Genomic DNA, 21,105 nt, shown 5'->3' with positions numbered 1-21,105 from the left:
CTCTCATTAGATAAATTCAACAACAATATTCGTTGTTGCCTTTTCCTACTGTCACAGCTTTGTGCTGTTGCCAAAAGGCAAAAACAAAATAAAAAAACACATTGCATGCATATTGTTATATTGCTAAGTCAGTCACCATTTGAACTGTGCTTGTATAACAGCCTGTTGCATAACAGAATGTGGGATTTTACACAAGAAACTACTGTTCAGGAAAAACTTCAAATGGACGGATATAATTATTTGATGAGAGGTGTTTTATTATTCAATTTATATGGCAGGTACAGTCATTTTACCTGCCTTTATTCTTACAGCATTTAGATAAATGTGAGACCAGCCATCTGTGAAAAAAAGTGTTAATGGCTGAAGTGTGAAAATCACAGGTGTCCATCATAAAATAAGTGAAACATGAGACATTACAAGCAAGTTACACCATACAGGATGGATGCATTACATACAAGACTAAATGTAGCAGGATCTCAAATGGTACAAAGATAATTTCACAGCCAAGGAAATGTTCTAGCGGACATATTATGCACATTTACAGGTCTATATTTTAATCTGGGGCTCTACTGGAATATCTTTGCTCATTTACAGTTTAAAAAAACAGCAAGGTAGAAAAAGCCGTCATAACATAACGTTCAGAGTAGGCTTAAGCCCTGGCTTTTGACTTGCAGAGATCATTTCTACATACACAAACCTCAAGTTTTGGAACTTTGACCATGTTTAATATACAGTAGATATCTGACATCATAAAAGTATAAAAATAACAGAAAATTACAAAAAGCACAATATGTCTCCTTTAACAAATAACAGTTCTGAGGGCTATTTAGCATATTATAGTTCAGTTGAGGTACAACCACAAGTAGGTTCAAACTAAATCATCCACTTACAGAAAGGCATTGTCACTGGCAGTGCAAAGTGACAGTGAGCTGTTGAGTTGTTTCCCTTGACCTTAAGTCAAGAGCATTTGTGTCCTAAAAAGATGCATTTGCATTGCAAAAGAAGCTGCTGCCTTTCCATATCCATATTTATGGCTGTGTCATATAGGGCCCAGTGTGCCAAGATGGCAAGTAGATAAAACAAAGCTAGAGTAGAACCTGATAGGAGAACACAAGAGTTTTCAGATGGAGGTGAAAAAAAAGAGGATTTATTTTCTGTGTATGAGTGGCACTGTGCTGCGTGTTACATTACTGTCAACATTATTAAGCCAAGCCACCACGCTGTGCCCAGCTCTTTGACCCAAGTAGCTCAAAGAAGTTTTCTGAATCCCTTTCACTTGATCCAGGGCAGTTATCACAGAAAATATGATGAGATGCCTGTGATCTCAGTGCTATCCCTCGCTCTCGGGGGGTACTGAGCAGTGGGACAGCCTGTGAAGGTGACACCATACCAGCACCTTGCACAAAGCCATGCACAGCTTGCCTGGGATTGATATTCCTCAAAATCCCCAGCCAATTACTGAAGTGGAGCCTTGGCAGTGACTGCAGAAAATGTTGAAGGCATGGCTCAGGGGGACGACAAGTACTTCAGTCCTGCAAAATACAGCATAATGTGCTTTAAACGCAACATCATTTCTGACTTGTGTTTTGTTGTTCAAGTGAATCAATGTCCTGAATCTTTATATCCTGGAGCACTGGAGCTGTCACCGCAATGTCTGCTTGACAAAGAGCTTTTAGTTGAAACCTGAGTTAAAGAGAAACGTTTTAGCCAAAGGAATCGAGGAACCCCAACCACTCGATCATCCCTCAAGCAGTTTTTCACTTGTTATTCCAGCGTGCCTGTGGAGAGCTCTGGGGAAACTATAGGATTGTGTTTCTCTTGCTTGTCATAAAACTTTTTCCCCTTATCAGCTCAGTAATTCCAGGTGATGCATTTGTGTACAATGTAATGACACCCTCAGAGTTTCTATAACAGTACAACTTGTTATGCAGGAGGTAATCTCCCTCAGAGGAGAGAAAAGGTCAACTTCTCTGCACCTTGGAGGACAGCATCTGTTCAGTGATATTTAAGGAGAGAGATCACAGACGAAGTCCTCTACCAGTGTTGTTCTCTCTCTCCAGTTAGACACGTTTAATGAGAGAATGTGATTGAAATCAACTGAGACCAGGGATGCTATCGATTTTTTGGGGATATATAAGTCATGCATCTGAGAAGAATTATATGTGCTTTCTTGTGTATGTGTGTGAAAAAAACAGCTGACAGCAAGTTAACTAAATCAGACCAAATGATGGAAACCAGCATGGTGCTTATTTTCTTCTCAGTGGTGTATTCATTAGTCAGCCAATAATTGTATCAGTTAATAATGATAAAGAAACACAAAAGTACTGAACGAGAATTCAACAGGGGATGATTGAGGCATCTGACAGAGGAAGATAAATAGATACGGTGTCCTTTGTCCATTTGCAGTAATATCAGTTCTCGATTAAAGACACTGTGCTGAAGGCTATTGGAGGCCGACTTTGGGTAATATTTGCCAGGACTGGATGTAAGAATGTGACACAGAGGGAAAATGTGGCTTTTTTTTTACTTCTAGCTTAAGGGAGCTCTAGCCAAATGAAAAATATCTTTGATAAACAGGATATTTTTTGAGTCAAATCTAGCTTTGCAGCAATTGCCAGGCATGATTGCCTGACCAGCCTGCAGTGTTGTGAGAAGCCATTCCTACGGGCCAGTCACTTACTGTGTAGGCAGCAGAAAAACAACCATGACAGATCAAATAATTATTCATTAAAGGTAGAGTTATCATATTCAGCACATTAAAAGATAAAAAAGCATGTATGTGCCTTAGGACACTAAAATGGATGTTAAAGCTATTCAACTGGAAAAACAAAATACTTGCCAAAATTGAAAAGAAAAGTCCCCAAACATATTACCTCGAGACTTCTTGTCTTTACATCTCAAGTCAAGTTTCACAGCCATCCTAAGTCCTCATTTTTGTGAGTTAAAAGATAGGTTTGTGTTTTTTCAGGTGTGTTAATACAATACTGATGTGCCCATATATCCATGGAAATAGGTCACTGTAACAATTCCTATTCCCCATACTGGCCCTGAAGCTTTTCCCCTGGAACGGACAAAACTGGACAAAATCCACAGCCCTCATATTGTCCAAAAATGCATTCAAAAAATCAGCTGAAGCTAATATGAAGCTTCAGCTGTCTGAGTGAGCTAAATCAAGTTGGTATTTTCCAAAGGTGTAGTCTATTTAGTAACTTCCCTTTCCCAGATTTATCCTTAAAGTCCAGCAACTGTCAAAGTCTCAAGTCTCAGCTCTGTTAGAAACAATACTGACAACAATAACAACATAAACAATAATAATCGTGCAATATTTTAGAAAATGTGCTTGCTTGTGGTTGCCTATTATGAGCAAGGCTCTAGGGATAATATAGTGGAGAGAAATTGTTTTCACCTGCTGCATCTTCCTCATTAGCATGGCCCGGTCTGCTCATGAGGTTACAGAGTCATTTTGTGCGATGCAAGTCTTGACATGATCTGCTTGAGGTGAACTGAACCAAGCTTTCAGAGAATGGTGTTCCAGAAAAGGGAAAAGCAGTGAGGAAAATGACGCTTTCCTGACCTGCTTGAATAAAACAGCAACTACTAGTATAGCGTAGTGCATAAGTTATGGAAAAGTTATATTAGCATATTAGCATATCAGCACAATGCTTCAGTTTGTTTAAAGAAAAACTCAAAATTAGCAGCAACAGAATGAAGAGGGTGTAGATAGGTAATGTTCATGCTTGTATGCCGTCTTCTCTTGTGAGCGTCCTCTCACTAATGATGTCTGACAGGGACATGTTGAAAGATAAAGGTTAATCACTCTTTGTCCAAGTGCTCAAAGACCCAAATCCTTTCTGTGCCATCCTTTGTATTCCGAAAGAGTACCTTCAGCTCCTCATTCCCCCCTGTAATTGCTTTGTAGAAGGGCAAATGTTTCAGGACAAAGTATAGATAAAGGATATTTCGTTGTGTTTGTAATGGCCTCAGTGTTAGAGGATTGCCTAATAATCACTTGTGCTTTCTCAGTAATATCCTTGACTAATTACTAGGGCTGCAACTAAGAATTATTTTTAGTATGGCTTATGTTATCACTTAATTTTCTTTAAATGTATCGATCAATCATTGAAGTCCCCCTACACTCAGAAATATGTTTTGCTTATTGTTATTTCACACTTCACTGTGCAGAATTATTTGAAAGTTTGACACTAAAAGGCTGTTTTCACATTCATGTGTTAAAGGGGGAAAGTTTCTCCCCTCAAATTGGAGTCACACAGCATTTGAACTGGATTTATCTATCTAGGGGGAGGTGGGGTGATTTTAACGTTACTTATGCTGGTCAGTGATTTTAATACAGAACAGAGTGCGTATGTGGGTAATTTTTCATTCCCACCTCAGAAATAATTACAACTGCAATTACACACTGCTTTTCTGCAAACTCACTCGTCATTCTGTAATTTAAATCCCATCCAGAGACATGTCCTTGTATTTTAAAGTTTATCTCTATAGCTAAGTTTTTTTTCCCATGGGAAGAGCTGCTTTTCTTTCCACTGCATTTTAGCAGCTCAAGTGTGAAATTTGACTTTTGTGTGAAAATGAAGGAAGTAGAAAATGTTTTTGCTAATCTGATAGACAGAAACATGTTAACATCAACACATACAGTAGGCCTATTTGGGGAACAAACACAATGATGGAGAAAAAAACATTATTTTACATGTAGTTTTTCCTTATCTTCCAAACCAAGTGTTAGATTGCTAAGTCCTCTAGGACATTTTATTTCAAAAAGAGAACCAAGGTAAACAAAGCTAAACTGTACAGTGATGGTACAGCACACAGTGTGTTTTTGTGTTCTGAGACTTAAGGCTCTTTGGTTTGTTTTTAGTCTGTAGTATAGCCTTGAAGAAATGTGGACAAACATTCACCCAAAATATGAGAATTGTTCTTCTACCATATTTCCTCAAATACAAGACGGTGATGAATTAAAAGCAGGGTCTCTGATAATGGGCGGGGGGCATGGTTGACACGAACAAATAAAGGCTGGCCTTGCCGAGGAAAAAATAAGGGTGGTTAAACTCCTGGTGTGTGTTATATAATGTGCATGCCAGTTAAGCATAAATAGTAGTTGCCTGGATATAACTCCAGTTCTATGAGTACATGCGGAGCCTCAAGGAGCCTTCGTACTAAAATATGAGCAAATATACTTATCAAACAGAGGGAATTAGAAATAAAGGCCTCTCTCTTATATAAGCCTGCTTCCAATAAAGGCCTGGTACCCTCTGTAGTTGAGGTAAATAAAGGCCCTGGCCACTATTTGAGGAAATATGATATTCTGGTATTCCACTTCTAAAGCACATAAAACATCATGTGAGACAAAGTGAAAAATATAGTGAAGGTATCCATTTACAACTCAGGGAAGTAACTTTAAGCATATGTGCAGGTCAACAGTCTGAAAAATATCATTTGTTGATATGAATCTCTATTGCAGCATACACACACGAGCCTACTGTATATGTTTAGTTCCCTTTTTAGACACTACTCATGGAAATCTGTTCATATGTTAACACTGCACTAACTGAGATTTCGGAAGATGTATTTTTAAAAAGATTTTCTGCAATCCCTTGCACATTCTCTACTCTGCGATCAAGCGGTTATCTCTCTTATCACTGAATTTCCGTAAAACTGCTAAGACATAATTACAGACCGTAACCATGATGAATCTACTTCTGTAATCACTCTGCAGCTATACTTCTCACTTCTTTGTCACTGACTGTCAGCACCAATTAATATCTGTATAATGAGACTCCTTTTTTGAAACAACATAGTCGATGTACTTGATTGTATAACTTACTCAGGGAGTATTTTGTCAACTCATGTCTCTCATGTCTTAAATAACACAAGGAATCAGAACAACTATTAAAAGGTTGGAGATTTGTCTGGAGATTTAGTGTAGGTCAAATTTAAAAATGTGTTCCTTTGCAACCATCCTTGCAACATCTTGGATAATAATATCAGTTTAAGTCATCTGGTTGGCTTAAATAAATTGCTACAAGATTCATTTGTAAAAACATTGCCTTTGTCAGCACCATCTGCCCATAATGTCTTTTTTCTGGCTTGTTTAAAAAAAAAGCTTCTAGCACAGTAAGCCTATGTACCTCTCTAGTTCTTCCTGGGCATATAAGGGTTGGAGGACCACAGGGGCATTCAGGTGGTTTAAGGGTTTACAGTAAAACATCAACCATGTAATTGCAACATCTCTGGTTGGGGTCCAGCTGGAGGCCTTTGTTGCATGTCATCCCCCTTTCTCCACTAAGTTTGGTGACGCCACTTCAGATCTTTGATGGCTTTCAGCAGGCCCTGAGAGTGAGGCAGACAATTACCAGGAGCTATTTTTAGGATGTTGCCCTTCCCTGTAAACCCTTGCCATGTAGATTAGATCTTTGTCATTATGCTCAGAACAATGAAAATCTGTTTAGCAGCTCCTCAGCAGTGTGCAGCATAAAAAAACAGTAAAGTTCAGTAAATAAAAGTCAATATAAATAAAAGCAAAAATATATACAGAGGCAAACGATAAAAACAAGACAAAGAGAGAACATAAAACTGCACACAAAACAATAAAACTGCACACAATACATGATGAGTGCCAGGCCTCTGCGTGCAACCGCACCGCCATCTTTTTCCCGAATGAATAGAGTAGTAGACATGTACTGCTGCTGATTGTTCACAGTCATTGTTAAAAACGAACACAAAATGCACCTTGAGCCAACTAGGGCTGTTTTGTGTGGAGCAGAGACAGTTGAGCATCTTGATTGATTGGAGCAGGTCGCAGGGTTTGTTGGGAAGTGAAGAGCACTGGAGTTTATGGATTGAGTTTGATTCCAGGCTAGAAACAGGATCAGTACAGACATAAAAAATCACGGTTGGACAGGTATTAGCAAGGCTGAGTGCAAGTTGTCATTTTACTCAATTGTAAAAATAAGTGTTGAGCAGTTAATGTCTTTTGAGGGGGTAACAGTAATGGGATTTTGTACAATAATGATCCAGGATGTGAGGTATTGTAGATTTTGACATTTTTCTTTGGTTGGTTGGTGTGTGTGGTTTCGTCTTTCTTCTAACAGCTTGTGCCATTGTTTTATTTGGGGGGAATATAGTGTAATATCTTAATTGTGGATACCCAATTGAAAACATAACACACAATCCTAAGGTCTCTACGGTCGCTAATGGCGAAGCTCATACTCTGTACTGAATAGGCAAGTGATTTACCCATCCAAACTCTCTGGGAGCCTTGGCTAAAGGACGCATACCTTTAGGACCTTTGGGTTCGATATATATTTGTAATTCAATTTGCCTCTTTTGATTTAATCTATATAACACAGCTCTAAATTACTGAAGACAAATAAGCAGCAGAATACCAACTGAGTGGAATATTGCCAATGGAGGACAAAGTGATGTATCGTCCCATTGTTGGTTTGTCTCATTTATATTGTACTATGCTAACTGGCAAAATACTCTACAGACGGACTTCATTTAGAGCACCATTAATAGTAAAGGTAGGATGTAAAAATGGCTCGCCCACTGCATAAGCCTAAAAAGTTTTCTAGCTTTCAGGTTTGCTTCAGCAACCCATTGTGCGTCCCAATGCACATGCGCATTGGTGTTTTTCCACATAAACTTTACATTGATGATGACGTCACACATCTAAAAATAGCTTCCCTTGGCTCTAGGAGAGTTTTACAAATATTCAATCTTAATGACTTGAAAGTTCAAAATACAAAGAGTAATCATTTACTTTGTTTGCAGTTCGAGGTGAGCAGACATCTTCTGTTACGGTGGTCAATGGGGGAAAATACTTTTTGGGCCGCAGGTTGGCCATGTGGACAAATTGGCTGTTAAGGCATGATAACTACCTGGTACTTCATAGGATCGCAACAGTGTGTGTAAGAATGGCTTTGACAGAGTTCAGTAGAACTAGTTAGATGTCAGAAAAACAATTGTTTAAATGAGTAAATAAATCAGTCAATAAATGAATGAGTAACTATTTTGATAATCAATTAATCATTTTGAGTAATTTTTTAAGAAAGACATGTCCAAATTCTCTGATTCCAGATTCTTATACATGAATATTTCCTGGTTTCTTTGGTGATAGTACACAAAATGTCTGTGGGTTGTGGACTGTTGGTCAAGACAAAACAAGACATCTTCTGATATTTTCTGGACCAAACAACTAATCAATTAATCAAGAAAAAAAATGGAAATAGTAATCGATTATAAAAATAATTGCAGCCCTACTCTCAACAATCCATCCAGGGCTGAAAAAGGTCTAAACCCACTTATATTCAATATTAGAGGTTTTATATTTGTATCCATCAAACTCTACACTCACCTTAAAAGCAGTAACAGAAACTCCAACCACTGCAAAACTACAATACCACAAAAATTGACGAAAACTAAATTAGAAATATGATTTATCACAAACAGAAGTACATGATGTCCGCTTGCTTGGTCTTTCTGGCTGACCCTGAATTGAGAACAATCCATTCAGCACAGGCTGAACATGGAAACAAGCAGAGTGGTCTCCTCAGGAGGACACACTGTTTTGACTCTGTTCTCAAGCAGAGATGGAAACAGAGCTGCACGTCCTTTTACCCTGCACACAATCCAAATAAACATGACTAATAATTTATAACAGGCATAGAAACCTACTGTTTTCTCTGTTCTGTTCAATTATTCGTTCCCTCTGTGATTGTGACGAGATACAACACATCTAGCTGCTAGTTTGACACACTATCTTTCCTCTCTGAGTAATAGTTGGAGTTGGATACTCGGAGGCAGATTCTCAAGTTTACATGAATTGTTTACATGAATGAATTATGTTTTCTTAATATTTTTGTTGTATTTCAGTATTTTGATGTAATTTTCATTGTTAGAGCGATCGTTCACATGCAGTAATCATTGTTACTCTTTGCTTTGGCAAAAAATACTGCTCTGTATCTTGATAGTAAAGCTTATTTTAATATAGGAGATGTAGATTTATTTTCTCAAGTGTAGCCTATAAAACTGTAAAATGTTTCAATTCTACAGAACAAGTAACAGAACGCCACGCAGAGGAGCAAAAGCTGTCCACACAGACTGTTGAAAAGGAAAAGACAGTACATTGGTGAATAATTATATTTTGAAACCTGCGTAACTTTCATATAGATTTTTTTATCTTGATTGTCTGGAACAAACGAGAGCACAGTGGTGTGTCTGTTACTTCCTCTTTCTTCAATCTACACAAGCCAGCAGCATGGTCTTTCAATCCTTAGCCTACATAAAACCACATTTCTCTGAACATGAAGCATTGGCATTTGATGAATGGCAGGCTGTTGTTGTGTTCTGCATGTTATTCCTCTTGGCAGTTGTTCTATAGCCTCTCCCTTTTGAAGAGTATGAGACTTTCTTTACGCTGCTGTGATGGATATAGATTTTCTCTGTCAAGTCAAATACTCATCACATCCAGATTTTTTTTTAACCTTTCACATATGGAAATCTCAAAGATGTGTTTATATGGAATAAGTGTGCACATAAGAGGAATAGTTTATGGGAAGTGTGCTTATTTGTTTTCTTGCTGAGAGTTTGACGTCCATCTATTAAATATGAAGCTACAGCGAGGAGACTGTTACTGTAGCTTGGCTTAGCGTAACTTAGCTTAGCTTAAAGACAGGAAACAGTGGGAAACAGCTTACCTGGCTCTGCCCAAAGGTTTAACCAGAAGAGTCCACAGTCATGCAAGCAAGGCTGTGATGCTGTGTTAAGACACATGGTGCCTGGAGCTAAATGCTAACACATCTTAGCTAAGCATTTCAGCACGCCAGCATTTCTTAATTAGCAATAAACATGAACTACAGCTGAGGCTGATAGGAAAGTCATAGCTTTGTAGTTTTTTGTCATAAGCCTACAGAAAACATTAAAATTGCATTAAAATCATCCAAGTTTAGCTTAGCTTAGCAGGAGCTTTAGCTTCATATTAATTGTAAGGCAGAGCTGCTAACTCTCATGCATTGACCGTGAGGCTCACTCACTCAGTATCGTGCTACAGTGCACATTGTATCTGTTCAGCTCCATGACGGAGTGCAGTCTGCTAGCAGGAGGTTAATGGATAACAGCACCAACATGGTGAGCACCTTGTACCACGTCTCCAATCTGCTGGAGAAATGACCTCCAGTGACAAGGATTTTGGATAAAAACAAGCTCACAGCAGAGCAAACTATTTGCATGGTTCACATCAGGAGCCAAAACTGTTGAACTGTTGATGCTGAGCATCGTCACGTCGGCAGCTCACTAGTTAGCTCACAGATTTGATGCTTGGAAGCGTGTTTGTGAAATCTACAGCAGTTTCAGTGGCCGGCTAGGAGGCTCACCTACTGCACATCATGTTAAACTAGGTCTGCAGGTAAACCCCACCGTTTAGCAGTTAGCTCAATTGCTAACTGTTAATACTAACTTCTGTCATGCTGCAATCCAGCATGATGTCAGCTGTGGTGTGCTATGTTGGTACCTTTTTTTAACGGTGCACATCCTGCTTGTTATATGAAACAATATACTAACACTTGTACACAACATCAACTGTTTGCTTTTCAGCTGTTAAATTAGTTTTGTTGTAATGTTAGTTTGGTTTCCCACTGCAATATCCATTTTAAACAAGGCCAAATAGACTGTCACTACTTTTTAATGCATCTTTGCACACCTGCTCTTATTTATTCAAGGAATTGTTTGTGTTTTAATGTAATTTTATGTGAGTCTTTCATGGATGTATGTTTTTATGTTGTTTATGAGCCCCTAACCTAAGACAAAATTTGTGATAGACAATAATGTTTTTTGAATCTTGAATCTTGACTGCTGTTCAGTGACTTACAAAATAGTCTTAAAAACATGAAAAAGAATCATGATAAAATTGTGGATCGTGAAAAAAATCGTTTTATGATATTTTTGCCATATTGCCAACCTTTACTTTCACAGGTATTTGTCACTGAATGCAGCTCAATCACAATTGAAACTATACAGGAAATTGCTTTTGCCTCTTTATGTGGCAGCAGGTCAAAGTGTGCAGTCATCATAAAGGACATCCAGAGGTCATATCCTTGAAGACCTTTCACACAATTTCATGTGAATAGCATTTGGAATTGGCTGTTGGCTCAGCACACGAGAATTTTTATTTTTGCTGTGTGTTTCCATGTCCTTGATGCCTTTTACCACAGAAACATGGTATTATGGTAATTTACTTTCTCTATTTGCACACCACTTAGCAGACTGAGGCTCCCAGCCAAAATGGCTCAGTGGAAGCATATATTATTACTGCATACACACTTTTGACCTAAAGCATAATAACATTCCCTAACAGGCAAAAGTACCAAATAGCAGCAGCAGAAGGTTTATGTACATCGACAAGGATGAAAATATAAGCAAGGAGCACAAGAATCACCAAGATCTATTTAAAGGTTTTGTCACTTTCAATTTGAGGCCAAAGCTTTGTATACAATTTGTACCTTGATGTTTTGGGTGAAAGAAAATAGAATTGAACACATGGATTTGGTGCAACATTTACTGTCTTCCTTCACTTTTCTTTTCATTCATCATCTTAGGCTACTGTGCCCATTGAATTGAATACACTGAACACTTCAGATGGTGCAAGCTTTTTCTCTGATGATGTGGACATAAATCACTTTGTCACTGCATCACAGACAATAATGATAGAATTGATTTTACTTTAAATTGTGTCGCTTTCTGTGTTTCTTTTCATGATGGAGGATATGTACTGTTTGTCATAGAAGTCTAAAATCATATCTCCTTCATGACTATGAATATGCCACTTGTCAGAATGTCGGTGTGAATTAGTTTGAATGTTGGATGTCAATTATATTCTTGTCTCTGCAGGGGTGCTATGTGGACACATGGCCAAGAGGTGTAATCTGAAAATCATTATCAATAAGGCTTCTGGGTACGTCTTTATTTTTGTCTTGACTGAGTACATGCAGGAAATTCGGCCTAGCAATTTGAGTGCCTTTATGTTTTGCAGCTAATAGTTGTTTTGGATGAACACTGAAAAATCTTCCATTGCAGTCCAAAGTAAGAGTTTTGCTCTCATACGCTGATTCACACTGGAACCATTTATTTTCCAAATTGTTTGGATCTTTTTCACCTCACATGGCACTGACAGGCTGTTTCAGAGCAGGCAAAACTTTTTTGGACTTTAGAGTTTCTCTAGGGACACTTGTCTCCTGTTAGCGTTCTGTATCCTGTATCTGTAATAGGAGCCTTACAGCTGTATGTTTCTCTCACCGTGCCCTGCTTCCAATCCTGGCTCTGCTGCCTCTTTGCTTCATGCTTGCAGAAACACACAGCCAAGTTGCTCATTAAGATTATAACACTGACTATGTTATGATACACCATGAAAAAATATGCATGCTGAGCAAGTTCTGATTCAGTCATTTACTTTAATTAATCAGAATTGCATTCATTCATTTAATTTAATTCTGAGAACAGTAACAGGGAAAGCTGGATACATATCATCAAGAGTCCCATTTTCCTTCATCATTTGATGATCAATGGAGACAAAAGGTCTGAGCCAGTAGCAGACTGACTCACAGAGGCCAGCTGTAATTGTGTTTACCTCACAGCTTTAACTTGTGTCATAAATTATAAAGAGAGCTGTGCTGATGAAAAGGTTGCCAGAAGCGAGAAGAAGCAGGTTTTACTTCTGGGATTGGCAAAGAAAACAGGTTATTCCTTTGGTTCTGCGTGTTGACTCTGGATCCCAACATATTGAATGTGAATGCATATTTCATGACAGAGCTTTGGGAGTGAGGGAGAGGAAAGGCGGTGAATCGAAGAGAACCTTTTTTAGGGGTACACACAGAGACATAGCAGTGTCACAAAATAAACATGTGTCTTTCACTTTGCATTCACAATTCTTTTCTGTTCCGTTGTCTAACACAAGTGCATCACATCGCAGGTGTAACTGTGGTCAACAACATGTGTCACAGTGAAGTGCTTCATAAGAAGGCTTAGTGATCCTCTTCACGTTGCCACGGGGCTGAACAAGGGGAGGGGGATTAGAGGAGTCAGACAGAGGTGTCTTTGGGGTTGATGGGGGAGCTGCAGCTTGTCAGATAATGAGACGAAAACGCCAGATTCCCCTGGCATAATGATTCATCATTAATGCCGATATTACTAGAGAAGGGAAAGGCTGCGGTGACAGGAGGGTCATGCTCGGCTATTTACAGTACTGTGACCGTGAAATGGGAGGGTACAAGAGGAAAATCTTTGGAGCGCTTTAGTGGTGTGCAAAGATGAGCGACCGTGTGTAATGGAAGCTTAATTACTTCCTGTCACATGTACAGGTCCCACAGCTGCTTTTACCCTATCGATACATCAGTGCCTGGCTTCATAAACCACACTTTCACAGACCCCTATTAACCTGGAGATGAGAATCTCATTAGGATCATGTTTGGTATACCAATTTTTACAGTCAACTAAGTAAATTACCTTTTGCTTTTACTGTTCCCAGTGGTCAACATATAAAACGATTTACAATCAGCCAGACAAGGAACACTATCTGCTATACTTGTGACCTTTATCATTAACTATGTTGTTAAAAGCCTAAAAGCTGTGCATGACATTATATTGATGCTGTAAATGCACACTATTATCAGCATTTTAATCAATGTGAACACATAATCGTCTATGTTTGGATCTAACAACATATTTGTGTGCCAGATGAGTTTCAACTGGACAGCTTGGGTTCACCCTCCATGTCAGAAAACATCTGCCTCGTGAAATCTTTTTGAGGAAATCACTGCCAACTCCAAAGGTGATGATCTGTAGCTGATTCTCCTTTATGACCGCTTGGGTGGCGGGGCATCCATTTCATACACAGTGGAACAGCATACTGTCCATTTTGCCACCAGAGCAAAGACTATACAGATCGCTCAGCATTTCAGTGGCCATCTGGACAAATAACCTGCAGATTCTCAGAGTAGCTGTATGGAGTACAAATGCAATACTGTGCATTTAGCCTCCAGATTTAAAACGAAATAGCAAACACATGCTAGAGGGAGGAATCTTTTAGGTCAGGTAAAATGAAATTGTTTGACCCTGGAATTGCTGTGCTGAAGATAAAGCTTTAGCCTCTATATTGCTGCATCTGTTGCGATGGAGCAGTTTCGCTAACAAGCGAAAGTTTAAAAACATTAAAGAGTATGGAGGATTGCATTAGTTCAGAGAGAGACTTGAAGTTGCGCTTCCATTATCTACATAAGTGGCTCATTCATCAACTTTTTGGCTGCCAGCTGTAACGTCCAGTCATATTCATGCAGATGTACAGCATGGCCATTATAACTTGACTCTTTCACCGTTAAACGTTAAGGCAAGATATTGCTATTAATGTGCAAATTAAATGTAAGATGTCCATTGTGCATCGCAAATTAAATGCTAAATATCCATTGTGCATTGCCACTCAGTGGAGGAGTCTCTCCTCTCGGCACAGAGCATAGTCATTGTAGATGGCTGTTGCGGTGGGCAGAAATTACCTTCTGTAATGGACCTTATTGCAGTGGAGCTGAAGGATCCTCTGACTGAAGACACTCTTCCTGTCTGACCAGAAGGTTGTGTAGGGGGTGTGTGGTGTTGTCCATTATGTTGAGCAACTTGTGCAACATCCAACAACCAACCAACTCTAGGGGCTCCACAGCAGCCCCCAGCACAGAGCCCACCTTCTTTCTTTTACTCTTATTACTCTGCTGCTACACTTGTGGTTTATTAAGGGGGGTTTGTACTTCCAGAATACTCATTTTTATTCGGACTCAGGCTTTTTTTGGGCGGGGGGGGGGGGGGGGGGTAGAGCTCAGGTTACAAACTGCTTGCATAAATTTGTTCCTCAGTACCACATGCGCAGAGCAACACCACTGAATTAAAATGTTAATCATGTTGCAATAACTGGCTAATTCTGCCATGAGGTGTCCTGAGGTCATCACTGGCTGCATGACAAGATTATTTTGTCTCTGGTGAGTACACATTATAACACCAACAGACACAGACAGTCTCATACTTACTTTGAGGAAATATCTTTTTTAACTAGCTCAACATCTCTATCACAAACTATTCAGACGATTTGTCGATCAACAGAAAATAAATTTAACCAACTATTTTGATAATTAAGCATTTAGAGCAATTTTGTCCAGCTCCAGCCTATGATATCTTTTGTGTGATTGTTACCTGAATATCTTCGGATTGTGGACTGTTGTTTCGGGACAAAACAAGATACTTGAGGACACTACCTAAGGCTCTGGGAAACAGTAATGGATGTTTTATAGATCAAACAAGTAATAGAGAAAATAATCTACAGATTAATTGATAAAGAAGCTCATCGTTCATTGCAGCCCTACTTGAAATTGTAGAGTTGTAGTTGAAGAGTTAGAATAGCTCAGTCAGTCAATTTGCTTAGGAAAGATTAGATTACATGAATACAGAGTTAATATCTGGTTTCTAGGCCCTGACCTCCTCACTCCCCACAAGCATACACCAAATTCAGCACAGAAAACATTGCTAAAGCCAATACACAAAACTATGTTCTACTAGAGACCTGGTCTGCAGTCAGCTAATAACACAACAACAACAACAACCTCAGGAGAAATGTAGCAAAACTGATTCAGCTCGGTAATACTCAAATGTGAATATTCATTTTTGACTACAGGCATGCATGAAGCATTGTTAAAGCATCATATTGCATATATAAAACAACAAGAGAAAAGTGAGCTTAGCCGTGACAAGAAATTCACAATTGCAGAAATGCAATCAAGCCTCTGTTTCAACTACAGTTGCTCATTTCTGTTACAGAATGAACATGGAACCGCCTTGAGGTTACAGACATTACAATTGCAGAGTTGTTAAAATTGAACTGTGTGTTGCTTTGGCAGACACAGATCTTGCTGGATAACTTAAAAATGAGCTGTGAGTTTTACATAAATTCACCAAAACTGAAAATATATCTCACAGACTTTCTAAAAAAGAACACCCATGACTAATTTGGCTGTTTGTCATGTACTGCAAGACTTTGTTTGCCCTTCACAAGATGTTGTTTTTGTGGGTTTTATGGCAGACAGTTAAAATTATAGATTTCTTCATTTTTTTTATTCACCATCTGGGAAGATCATTCTTTGCTTTAGGAGAAAGGCTCCTAGACACACTTTGCTGTGTCTTTTGATGCCAGATGTGCTATGACAGCCACCATAGAAGTGACCGATACTTTATCTCTTCTCCATCTCGCCTTCATTACTCTTGCCGTGGTTGCTGCATCCTGTTTCATCCCGTTCTGAAATGTCGCAACCTCAATAGGAAACAACATGAGACTTGCAACATGAAATTCGTGTTTGTTCCTCTCCTGGTTACTGGGTTATTTCTAATTCAGAACTGAAAATTCATCAAGAGAGACTTGTGGTTTGATACTTTCTCCACTTTTTAAAGTCTGGTTGTTAAGGAGATAATGGGGATCTCTGGAAATGATAGCTGCTCAGATATTGAAGCAGCCTGCCTCTTCTCTGCATTTGATATTTCATTCTGCACATCCTCTTTCAGAGCACAGACTTACATAAAATCATCTTTACTTGCTCATTCAATCCAGCTTTGACGTTTTCATTTTGCATGTAATCCATCTCGTGGCTGGCTTGCAGATGATTTTTGTGCAAAAGGAACATTTTGAGATGGCAAAGTGACAGTTGGCTATATCGCTTCATGTAATAAGAAGACATGTTTTGCACGTTAAGTCATGAGTAATTCACAAGCCCATTGAGCCCCTTAGAGGCTCCCACACATCACAGCTGCAATAGACCTCCTGCAGATTATCAAAGTCATTTCTGTCTTTATTGGGACCTCACTATTTCCTACATTGCTCACCACTTCTGAAGAGAGGCATGATGAGGAAAAACACTTTCAAATAGGTCAGTGGAGAGACCAATCAGCCGTGGCACCATCTGTCCCTCTAATGACTACCTGGCTGCTCTGTGATGTGACACGGTTGGCTGGAGAGGCTCCATAGCAAACATCCTCTCATTAAGTCGTTGCATTTCTACCCAACTCTGCACAACTGACGACATGTGATCAGGCCTGTCTCCTTTTTATAACACACAAAAATACAGCCTCCTATTGTGCTCCTTCATCACCCAGGAAGAAGGAGGTAATGCTTTTTCAGGATACAGTATACAGTAAAAAGTGAACCTTTGTTTTCAATTTGTCTGTAAAAAGTGGAATACATCCCGTCACTAGTTTCATAACTCTTGTCTGAAAATATTTTCAGCAGCAGAGTAATGATCATGTTTTTTTTAAATCCTGTTGTTTGGCTGTGTGACTCACAGTATTGTTAGATATATATTGGGTAGAAATAAGATTCCCTTCAATAATCTTTTCAATTAGGTTATCATGTGATAATGCAGTCTTAGAAATGTGCTTTAAAGCAGAAACACCGATTAGCAAAGTCAGCCAAAGATGCTGAAACTTGCCTGTAGCTCAAAATGAGGTTTGTTCAGTATAATGTCCATAGTAATTTCGAATAATTACCATTACCAGTTTTCCCATAACTTTTCATATTCACTGTAAATATTGCAAATAGTACATTTTGTAAAACTTCTTTGATATACTGTTTAAACTAAACACGAATTGCCTTATTTAATCATTTTAATCAAACAAGTCGCAACAATATATAAGAGAACACTTGACCCACAAGTACATGACTAATGAATACACTGAAGTCATGTATTTTCATGTTTTTTTTTCTAAAATGTGCCTCAAAACGGCTTCAAAACAGGAATAGGATTTGGTCAAATGCAGAGGACAAAATTTCCTCCTCTAAAGGCTTAATGAATATAATTTAAAGATCCTTCCCAGACATATTTTAAGACATATAAAAATACTCTATAATAATAATAATTACCTCGTTAAAATCCTTAAAATGATATCTACTCCTCCTTCATTTAAAAACCCAGAATGTATGAATATGGTCCTGATGGTTAGTGCTGTAAAAATGCAGTACATTTTTGTTTCCACAGTAGAAAAAAATCATTGAATAATTTTACTGGATATGTCAAGGTTTAGTTGTGCCTGATGATGTCTGGGAACCTACAGTATGTATGTGCCAATGCCCAGATAGCCCTCACCCAATTTATTCCCTGGCTGTGCACTAATGCTAAATATTCAGGGCACTCTCTGTAACATTGGACACATCACTCAAAGTTGTGCTTGCTTGACATTTGAGAACTTATATGTGCAGTTGGCATTTTGTGTAAGATAATCTTCTGCATAATAACCTCTAGCTAGAAACTTTGTAAATCCTTACCTGTGTTGTTATTTTCATTATTTACAGCTTGGAGTAAATACATAAGGGGGCGACTGTGGTTAGAGGTAGAGCTGGTCGTCCACTGAAGTGTCCAAGTGTCCTTGGGCACCTTGCATGGCAGCCACTGCCATCAGTGTATGAATGTGTGTGTGAATGGGTGAATGTCCACATGTAGTGTAAAGCGCGGTGAGTGGTTGGAAGACTAGAACGGCATTATATAAATGCAGTGTATTTACTATAATCTTGTTTGGAATAAATTGCATACATATCGTTATCTTTAATTTAGCCATACTCTCTGCTTCCTTGTATACTTTGCTGCACATTGTTATTGTATATTTTTCTTCTTGTCAACAAATCCCATAACAAGACCAAACCATGTGTTAGAAGTTCTCTCAATACAATACTTTTCCTACGCTGTCTGTGGCATTCATCCCCAACCCAATTGTTTCCCTCTGAATCTTTGGAAACAGGTCACAAATATGTAAATATGTAACATGAAAACTATTTTCCTGATAGAGATGAGCACTGTAGTTTATTGTAAATGTAACTAAAACTAAAACAGTAGTTAGTGCATTAGTTATCTTCAGCATAGATTAATACAAAATTGTGTTCTATAGTATTTATGGCCCCCGGACAGTGAATGTGGTATTGGCTCAAAATAAACTGCAGTGCATGGTAATGAAGGAATATGTCACCTAGCACAAAAGAGTGGCTGATTGATGTGTTTTTTTATTGTTTTGGGGCCAAATGGAGCTATGTGGCATAGAGTAATAATCTATATCAGGCAGAGATGCTCCCCGCTGATCCTAAGGATTGGTTGGTACTTTTGGATCATTATCGGCAAATAAACTAGATTAAATTATGATCATTTCTTTGCACTCTACTGTGTTTTGTCCACCTCAGCCTGCTGTGTACTGCTCTCCATTATGACAGCACCTGCGGCTCTATAGTCTGAGTATTTCTCACATAAGACAGTGAAAATTAGTGTAAGTGTGGAAATGTGAAGAATTATTTGGGCGCACTAGTGTGAGTGATTCTGAGTTCTGACACCCTGATTGGAAAAATATATGGATGCTCTAAGCTGCTATTATTTAATCTTTTATCTCTTATGAGCATACAGCCAAAGATCATTTGTGAGGGAAGAAACTTCATCAGTGAGCCCAATTTTTCATTTCAATGTACCAGATACATATTTAATCAGCATTGTATATCTTTATGCTGCTATGTAAATATAGGTACATATTGGATCATACTCTGTATAGACTCGACAGATACCCAATATTAAAGGGCCATAAAATCTTGATCGGGCCATCCATTATGTACATCAGGCTTTAGCTACACAAGCAATAGAATCATGTCATTGTTGGTTTTGGTCTTTTCATGGGATTTATTGAAGAAAATATTGCCAGTATTATGCTTTAATTGGCCAAACTCTAACTATTCAGACAGTACAGCATTCAGACAGTGGACAGTTATAGGTAAATAGTTTCAGATTTACTATGGACACACTGTCCCTTGCTAAACAAAGCAATCAATGAAAATCTCAGTTTCATCTGAAAGCTATTTATGGCCTTTCACAGGATGTTTTCTTGGACATACTGTATCTACAACAGCATCTATAATTGTTTTGTTTAGGTTGCTCTAGAACAGACCAGTCAGTCATGTACAGTGCAGTGCTCATTATTTATACTCTGTCGTCTCTAACCTCATCAGGTGTTCACTTATTACTCGAGTTTGATGGAGTTCAAGCCATAAATCTATTAAATCTGTTTGACATGTCACAGCATTTCCTCTAGCACCACAGACCCTTGTACACTTATTACCAGGTATGTCATGGAGCAACCTCTAAGGAATAATTAACAAAGTAACTGTCATCACAACTGTACACATATTATCTAATGGGCTTCAAACAGACAGCATGGATTTCTCTGCAAATTTTATTATATTTTTTTAAAATAATATTTTAAAAGTAAAACTCTGGAGGCTTGAGATTATTGGCTAAAAGATGAGATGACGTGCTCATCTGTATTTCTTTATTTTTCTGCTGGAGAGACAGAAAAGTCAGAAAAGTTTGAAAGGGATCAGAGGTTTGGAGTTTAATTGCTGTTCTGTGTAATGTCAAGTCCTGTTTAATTTAGTGTCTTGGCCACAGTAATGACAGACGCTCACATCATATTAATTGGGACAAGACACAGAAACAGACAGGACAGGACTTAAGTCAACACACAGGATAACGTCGAGCACAGTAGCCACCAACCACATTTCTTTTATGGAAGAGTCACTTTTGTTTTTCACAGTATGCCTGATATGGATCTTGTATGTACAGTATTACAACATAGAAAACACAGAAACACATTTTCGCTACATGTTTTAAGAAACCTACCCAGCTATCTGTAATGCCAATATAAATACAGTACACTAAAAACACTACAACTCTATATCATTAACAGCACTATACAGCATTAATGACCATAAAAACTTTACCTTTATCACTATTTCAATAATATACAAAGGAAAACAACATACCCAAGAAAAAAGGTTGTATTTATATTTCTTTAGCAAAGTTATGGTTGTCTGTTGCTTTTTCCAAAATATGCAGGAAATTTGCTGTGAGGTGTTTCATGGACAATTGTGGGAATCTGAGCATCAAAATTATTCAGGCATAGTAGTGAGATGAAGGTGTGAAAGCAGAACTCAAACCAAATTTGTGCAAATTTTATTTGTGTGAAGCACAAGGAACTAACCATCTT

General features: G+C 38.4%; 1 protein-coding gene and 1 long non-coding RNA gene across 2 annotated transcripts in view; one reads left to right on the top strand and one right to left on the bottom strand.

Annotated features, from left to right (window-relative positions):
* b3galt1b (UDP-Gal:betaGlcNAc beta 1,3-galactosyltransferase, polypeptide 1b) overlaps positions 1 to 21,105 on the top strand; it is a 44,678-nt gene that overhangs the window by 10,029 nt on the left and 13,544 nt on the right. The gene's annotated exons all lie outside the window — the stretch shown is intronic.
* On the bottom strand, positions 236 to 3,599 carry LOC122992876. Its single transcript, XR_006406158.1, has 2 exons — positions 3,407 to 3,599; positions 236 to 1,532 (listed from the first exon to the last, which is right to left on the bottom strand). It is a non-coding gene; the product is annotated as an uncharacterized LOC122992876 (long non-coding RNA).

This window comes from Thunnus albacares, chromosome 11 (genome assembly GCF_914725855.1).
Source record: "Thunnus albacares chromosome 11, fThuAlb1.1, whole genome shotgun sequence".
Classification (NCBI taxonomy): domain Eukaryota; kingdom Metazoa; phylum Chordata; class Actinopteri; order Scombriformes; family Scombridae; genus Thunnus; species Thunnus albacares.
Note: the sequence above shows the minus strand (reverse complement) of the source record. Positions and strands in the feature narration are given on the sequence as shown.